A 7,206-nucleotide genomic window follows, 5' to 3' on the forward strand; every position below is an offset into this window, starting at 1 on the left:
TGAGAAAAAGCAACCTGCTCCCGAGTGCCTCTCGCGTAAATTATTAGATGTTAATGGCTTACGTTTCTTACCCGTCACCGAAAACCATCACACGTTTATCAATGCCATTAAAGTATTATTTTGTTTGTTTGTTGATCACGAAGTACAAAGTAGATGAGGAAAACTAAGATTCCGTGTACTCAACGTGCCACCATTGTTTGTTTATATTCCGTGGAATGGTGCGCTTTAATTTGTGGAGCGGATTTATTGCATTCTGTAGAAAAGGAGGAGTGGCGTTTATCGCGGTTTGGACAGAATAACACAGCGGATATTGGATTTTGGGTAAAATTAAGAATTTACTTTTAAATACTGACCTGATATAATACTGATTTTGGCAGTAACTCATTTTGTTTTAAAATGGCGTTTATCGTGTTTTGGAACCAAACTATCCATATATTTGTATTTAAAAAAACAAGTTAAACAATTTCAACTTGATTTTATAAGTTATGTCAACTTTTCACAACCCAAAACTTAAAATAGTAGGTTGAATTGACTTAACTTCATGCTGCATTTTTTTACAGTGTAGTTACTACTAAATAATAAATAATATAAAAACTCACAAATATGTAATTATTGTACATTTTAGCAATAACATTTGCTATTATTAATCATTAAAATTATGTTTCATAAAAACCAGTTTTATTTTACTAGTTTTATTCGATATATTTTATTATAAAATTATAACAGCCATATAAAAATAGAAAAGCTGTCATAACATTTTGTGCAGATTGCTTTGGGTGTTTGTTACTTACTTCTGCGTAATGTTGCTGTTTTGGAATGCTAGCGTCCCATCACAGTAAACATTGATGCTATGCTTGTAGGCAGAAACTATAGTTGGTCCCGTCAAATTGAAACCAAACTGTGCCCAGCAAAAGGGATGGCACATAATGTTCTCATTGGTAGGAATTAAATATTATAAAAATGCTGTTTTAATGACTTAGCCTTTTAGATCCTGATGTTTGTCTGGATAAGCACTATAACTAAAAGGTCGATGTTAGATGTGAATCTCTGAGAACCTCCGAGCTGAAATTTAACCTGAAAGGTGCCCTGCGTTCCTGCGTGTGGACTGCTCAATCTATAATTCAGTTCCAGCTTTCCTATCTCTCAATTTTAACAGGCTCCTCATATTCATTTCAGGCCTGTAAATGAAACCCAATTTGGTTCTATTAATATTAATGTTGTCAGATCATTCTGATGTCATCGAATGAATGAAGACCTTGGTCGAAGACAGACAATGCGCAAGGCTTACCGTATTGTTCGAATGCCAACTGTTTAACACAATCAATTGCATTGATTCCACAGAAACTAGCTACAGTACGGCTCATGATTCCTGGTCTTGTTCATATATTACACACCCACTCCCCGTTTTTACTTCCTTTCCTTCGTACTTCCGCCAGGGTTCAGGATTAACTGCTTAGCGGGACTTTTCATAGCGCTGTTGGCTTGTAAAGCAGAGTGATTGTAATAGTGTCTGCAGTGGAGTACAGCTGCATTCTTTCTGATAAAGAGCACTTGTTTCACATCCTGACTTTGATTTGTCGGGTATCGTATTAAAGGAAGTTAATAGTCCACAGGGTTCGATGGGCAGTTGTGTTTTTAACGCCCGCCAAAGACTCGAGTCTCTTAAATGAAATTTGTCTCCTGAGGTTCCGCTTCGCTGAGACAGCCGCCATATTTCTGCTGGGGGTCTTTTAATAGAGCCGTGCGACAGTTTTGTGGCTGGATGTCTGTTTCTGTCAATCCACAGGGATAAGTCTGATGTCGTCATAATAAAAGGATGTTCATGTCTTACTGAACAGGTTGTGTTTATAGGTTATATTTTTTACAATATATTTGCTTTTATTCATTTAGAAGACAATTTGTGACCCTGGACCACAAAAGCAGTGATAAGTAGCATGGGTATATTTGTACCAATAGCTAAAAATACATTGTATGGGTCAAGATAATATTTTTTTATGCCAAAAATCATTATGGTATTGGTATATGGTACAGATCATGTTCCATGAAGATATTTTATAGATGTCCTAGTGCACATATATAAAAAATGCATTTATTATTAGTAATATGTGTCGCTAAGGACTTCATTTGGAAAAAGCGCTTTTTTCAATATTTTTATTTTTCAGATTCCAGATATTCATATTGTTGTATCTCAGCCAAATATTGTCATATCATAACAAAAATGCATCAATTTAAAATTCAGCTTTCAGATAATGTATTTCAAAACAAAATGACACTTATTATTGGTTTTGTGGTCCAGAGTCACATTTTATCCTGGGCAAAAAACAAATTTAACATTTTGTACGGACCCAAGGCACCAATAATATTAGAATTATACTGTAAACAGAATGAGAATTGAATTTAACATACACATGAGAAACAACTTTAAAGTCTTATAAATAACAACTAACAACTAAAAAATCAGTACATTTACTCTTCTTTTCTGCTATTATTTATAGGTGAAGTTTGCAATTTTTTAAGTCAATATTATCTGTTTGTCTGACTAAATTGTAAATGATGAAGAGTTTAGGTAACCTACATTGTAAAACAATACAGTAATTATTCTTGCGTTTCACTTGTAAATCTGTGATTTCTGTTATTAACATTACCAAACTATATGGCAAAAATAAAAAAAGATAATGATTGCATAATAAATGATCATCTTCATATGTCTTTCCTTAAATAAAAAAAATTTAGTAGAAATTACAGTAACTTACTGTAGATTTAAATCTATGTTATTTACTGGCAAGGGTTTGTTCAAAGTTAAATAAACATTAAATATTAACAAGTCTTTATCTTTACAGAATAAAACTATACAATAACAGCCTCATGCAAAGCATTCTGGAAACCAGAAATCATCATCAACCTTTTTCTGTTTTTTTTTTTGCTTCAGATTTTGTTTCCCAGAATGTTTAGCTTGATGCTGTTTTTTAGTTGTACTCTGTAAAGATAAAGACTTGTTAATGTTCATTTAACTTTGAACAAAATGTTGCCAGTAAATAACAAATTTAAATCTACAGTAAGTTACTGGCAACCAGCTGTAAGTAACACTGTAATTTCTACGGATTTTATTTTACAGTGTAGTTACTGTAAGTGTAGTAGTTTGTAGTTGGATTTGACCTGTTTTCAATTAGCCATATGAAATGCTAGCGATTGTTTATTTTATTAAAGTCACAAATAATAAATGTAAAGACACAAAACATGCCACGTAGATCTACAGAGAAATATGGGACTAAATCAAATATCATTGGTACATCAGAGAGAGTTGAATTAGGCTAAAATGGACTTGAAATAGAGAACGATGCTACAATAGATCCTTTTGAACCCCCCCATCTCTCTCTCTCTCTCTCTCTCTCTCTCAATAATAGAATATCCATCAGAGATGACTGGATCAATAATGGTGTTTTGGCCTCAGTCCCCTCTGAGATGACATGTCATCAGTGACAGACAAATATCATAATAGGCAAACTGCACTGAGAGTCACAATTATATTGATCCTCTTTGAGTTAAGGCTACACGGGAGTTAAGAGCCGGAGGAAAGTGCCTCCTTTTGTTTATTATTTTAAAATATATTGGGAAAAGGAGAAATGGTCCATTACCAAGTTTTCACGGTGGAAGACATGACCATTTTTGGAAGAATGGGCCATGTCAAAATCCATCAATCTACCACAGGCCGGTTCAACTTCTGCATTAGACCATACAGACGAAGCGTGCGAGGGGAGGGTCTGTTTTCCTGCTCGGCACAATGAAAACATAAATGCTCTGTGGCATGATATTTTAAACACAGTGACATTACACTGATTGATTCTGTATACAAGTACTCAGGGGCTATGCGGACAGATAATTGCCTTTTAGATTTAAATGATAATGCCAATATGTTTAGCGTAAGTAGGAATGATGAAGCGGGCTGAAATCATTATCCCCAGGTGTGTTATTAGTGGAAGGTTAATGTCTTGTGGTCCACGTGTAGAACAATTTGTAACCATTTTGGCCCACATACAGTAACTAACATGCGGCATACAGCCAGCGCTCTATATGTCGTATACGCATTAGCTCTGGTTAGCGACGGTGGTTTTGCATACATTTCGAAAACACAAAAAAGCCTCGAGGCTTTTATGAGCAATCTTTCACTTCAAAGACTTTAACGCCGTCCGGACTGAATCGACCAGCGGACAAAAGTAAAACAGTATTGGTGGGTTCTGCAACGGTTGATAAAGAACAGGCCTCTGGGTTGCATAAGAGGATTGTTGACGTGAAATCCAGGGGCATTCTCCAAACAAGCCTGCCAGCTGGGCATCGGTTTTTACCACTCATCTGCGCTGCTGGCACCGGTCCGCCTCTGAATAGGCGGCACGGCTCGCAGGCCTGCTTTCAGAAGTAGCCAATGTCACATTACTGCGTTGTCCAACCACACTCATCTACATTCTTGCATTACCAGAATCCCAACACAGGCGTATCTATGATGTTCATCGTGCTGTGAGTGTAATTAAATTTGTAAAATTTTTATATTTCCTGTATTGACTATTAAGTACAAAATATTGCTAATTTTTCCAAGTCATTGTCACGGATCTCCGCATTTTCCATGCCCGTACCATAGACTTTTTTTCCGTGTCAGTTTCACGTATTGGTTACTCAATTGTTTTTCCTATTTTTAAACCATTTCGCGTGGGTTTGGGGTTAGATTTGGGATTTGAGTTAGGATGTCACTTTAACTATTGGTTTATACTATTTTTTTTCTGGATTTTTAAACAATTGTCGCCTGACGTTAGGGTTAAAGTTGGGTTTGGATGTCATTTTATGTTACAGAAAGTTGTTCTTACCCCAAACCCTTGCGAAAATTGTAAGAAAATAGGAAAAACAATGGAGTAACCAATACGTAAAACTGACAAAAGAAACTGACAAAAGAAATCCGTGGTACAGACATGGTAAATGCAGAGACACGGTAAATGTGGTGATCCGTGACAATGACACTAATAAATGAGCAAAATTTTCTGTGACTATAACCAGCCAAATCTCACGAAATTTTGTTATATAGTCACGTAATTTTTTTTATCCTATTTCGTGATATTATCACAAATTTCTGCTTTTTTCGTGATCGTATAACGAATTCCTGTTTTCGTGTGATTATCACGTATTGGTTACTCAACTGTTTTGTCCTATTTTCTTACCATTGTCACTTCGGTTTAGTGTTAGATTTACATAAAATGACATCCCTACTCAAACCCAACTCTAACCCTAACGCCAAGCGATATATCAAAAAAATCAGATTTTTTTTATAAACCAATAAAGTGACATTCTAACGCAAACACCAAATCTAACCCTAAACTGAAGCGACAATGCTTTAAAAATAGGAAAAAGCAGTTGAGTAACCAATATGTGATAATCACGAATAAAAACGAATCAAAAAATTACATGACTGTATCACAAAACCTTGTAAGACTGGGTAGCAGCAAAACAGAAATTTATGAGATCAGGTTGTAAATAAAGTATCACTGATGCTTAATGGAACAAAACAGACTATAAAACCGAATCAAATATTTTGGATTATTTAAGATGTATGTTTTGGGTACAATATTAAATGTAGATATTGTCATACTGTATATCACATGAAAAAAAGACGACAGGATGGTTTCAAACCAGTAGATCTATGGAATTGTTTCCAGTGAGATAAAACAAAGCATGATGACGTCACTTAATAAATAAGCTGTATGTGTATTTCGCACATGTAAACGCAAAAGCCATTATGTTTTGCTTGAAAAAAAAAATCACCACAGATTGTGTGTCCTTATTGATTTAAAGCAGGTGAAATATGAAAAGAGGACCATTATAATGAGAGCTGACTTTGCACTGGTAATTTTTTTTTTTTTTGTATTTAAATTTCCTGTAAAGTACACAGTAGTATTATTTCTAAGATACACCAAAGAAAATTGTACAATTATGTTATAAACTTTGCAGTGATCTCTGATTCAGTTTTATTTTGTTTTTAATAATGCAGGTGAAGCCACGTAGTGACGGCGCAAAGAACATCTAAGTCTACTTAAGGATGTGTGCCATCTTTGTGAGACGCTATAAGAATGTGTCTTAATGTTCTGGCAGGATGGTTTATCGTCGCTTAATCATCTCATCCATCCGAGAGGTTAAAATGTGCTGCCATGGCAACAGACAGGGTCAGCTGATAAAAAGATCAGCCACTCCTGATCCTCATTTTCTTCTCATCTGAGCTCAGTCTGAAGTTATCTGGACCACCCCATCACAGGCACTCAGATAACACACCTTCAAACTCAATCCACCTGCGGCAATGTAGACTGCTGCTGGTGCTCACCGCGAGGGACTTACAGCTGAAGACAAAAAGGGATGTGCGCACAAAGATCTCTGTCATATACTGTATGCCTTGTCTTTGTCTTGTACAAATATATATAAAAAAACTCATTTTTTTCTGTGTAAGGAATAAATAATTTATTGGTATAGCAAGACAACTATGGTGTCAATATAGTTAATTGATTTAAAGCGAATGTGTGCTATTCTTTATCATATCTATAAAATACTTAATCATAATACTTTATCATATGTGTGCATTTTGAATGTAAACAATAGCACTGATATATTTTAAGATATGCATGAGCTATTTTCAGTTAAGTCTCGGACTAGATTTAAGCCCTGTCTGGGAAACCGCCTCAACATGTTTACTGGTTCAATGCTTTTATTACAGAGGATGTGTTTCTGACTGAGTTTAGTGGTATTTTGGTGCTGATGTATGAATGATATCTTACATTTATGCATTTGGCAGACACTTTTATCCAAAGTATGTTACAGTTCAAACCCATGACCTTTTGCGCTGCTAATTCAATGCTTACCACTGAGCTATACAGGATCAGTAAAAAGATGTATCCAAATGTTGTTGTGTGAGAAACACATTTGTGTATTTATCGGTAAAGTCCTTGAAGTAGTTTTAAAGTAATTCTCCAGAATTACTGTTTGAAAGAGGCTAAAGATTCATTGGGACCCAACTGGGATCCAGCTAATTTTGTCCTAAGTCGCCATGGTGGCACCACGTGTTAGCCCAGATGGGCTGATGATGGACCCTTCATATAGTTCCCATTTGGTGCCTACATGAGTCTGCTTACTTTGGTTAGTGATGGGACCCAGCTAGGTCTTATTGCCCATAGAAAG

Source organism: Misgurnus anguillicaudatus, chromosome 10, assembly GCF_027580225.2.
Source record: "Misgurnus anguillicaudatus chromosome 10, ASM2758022v2, whole genome shotgun sequence".
Classification (NCBI taxonomy): Eukaryota; Metazoa; Chordata; class Actinopteri; order Cypriniformes; family Cobitidae; genus Misgurnus; species Misgurnus anguillicaudatus.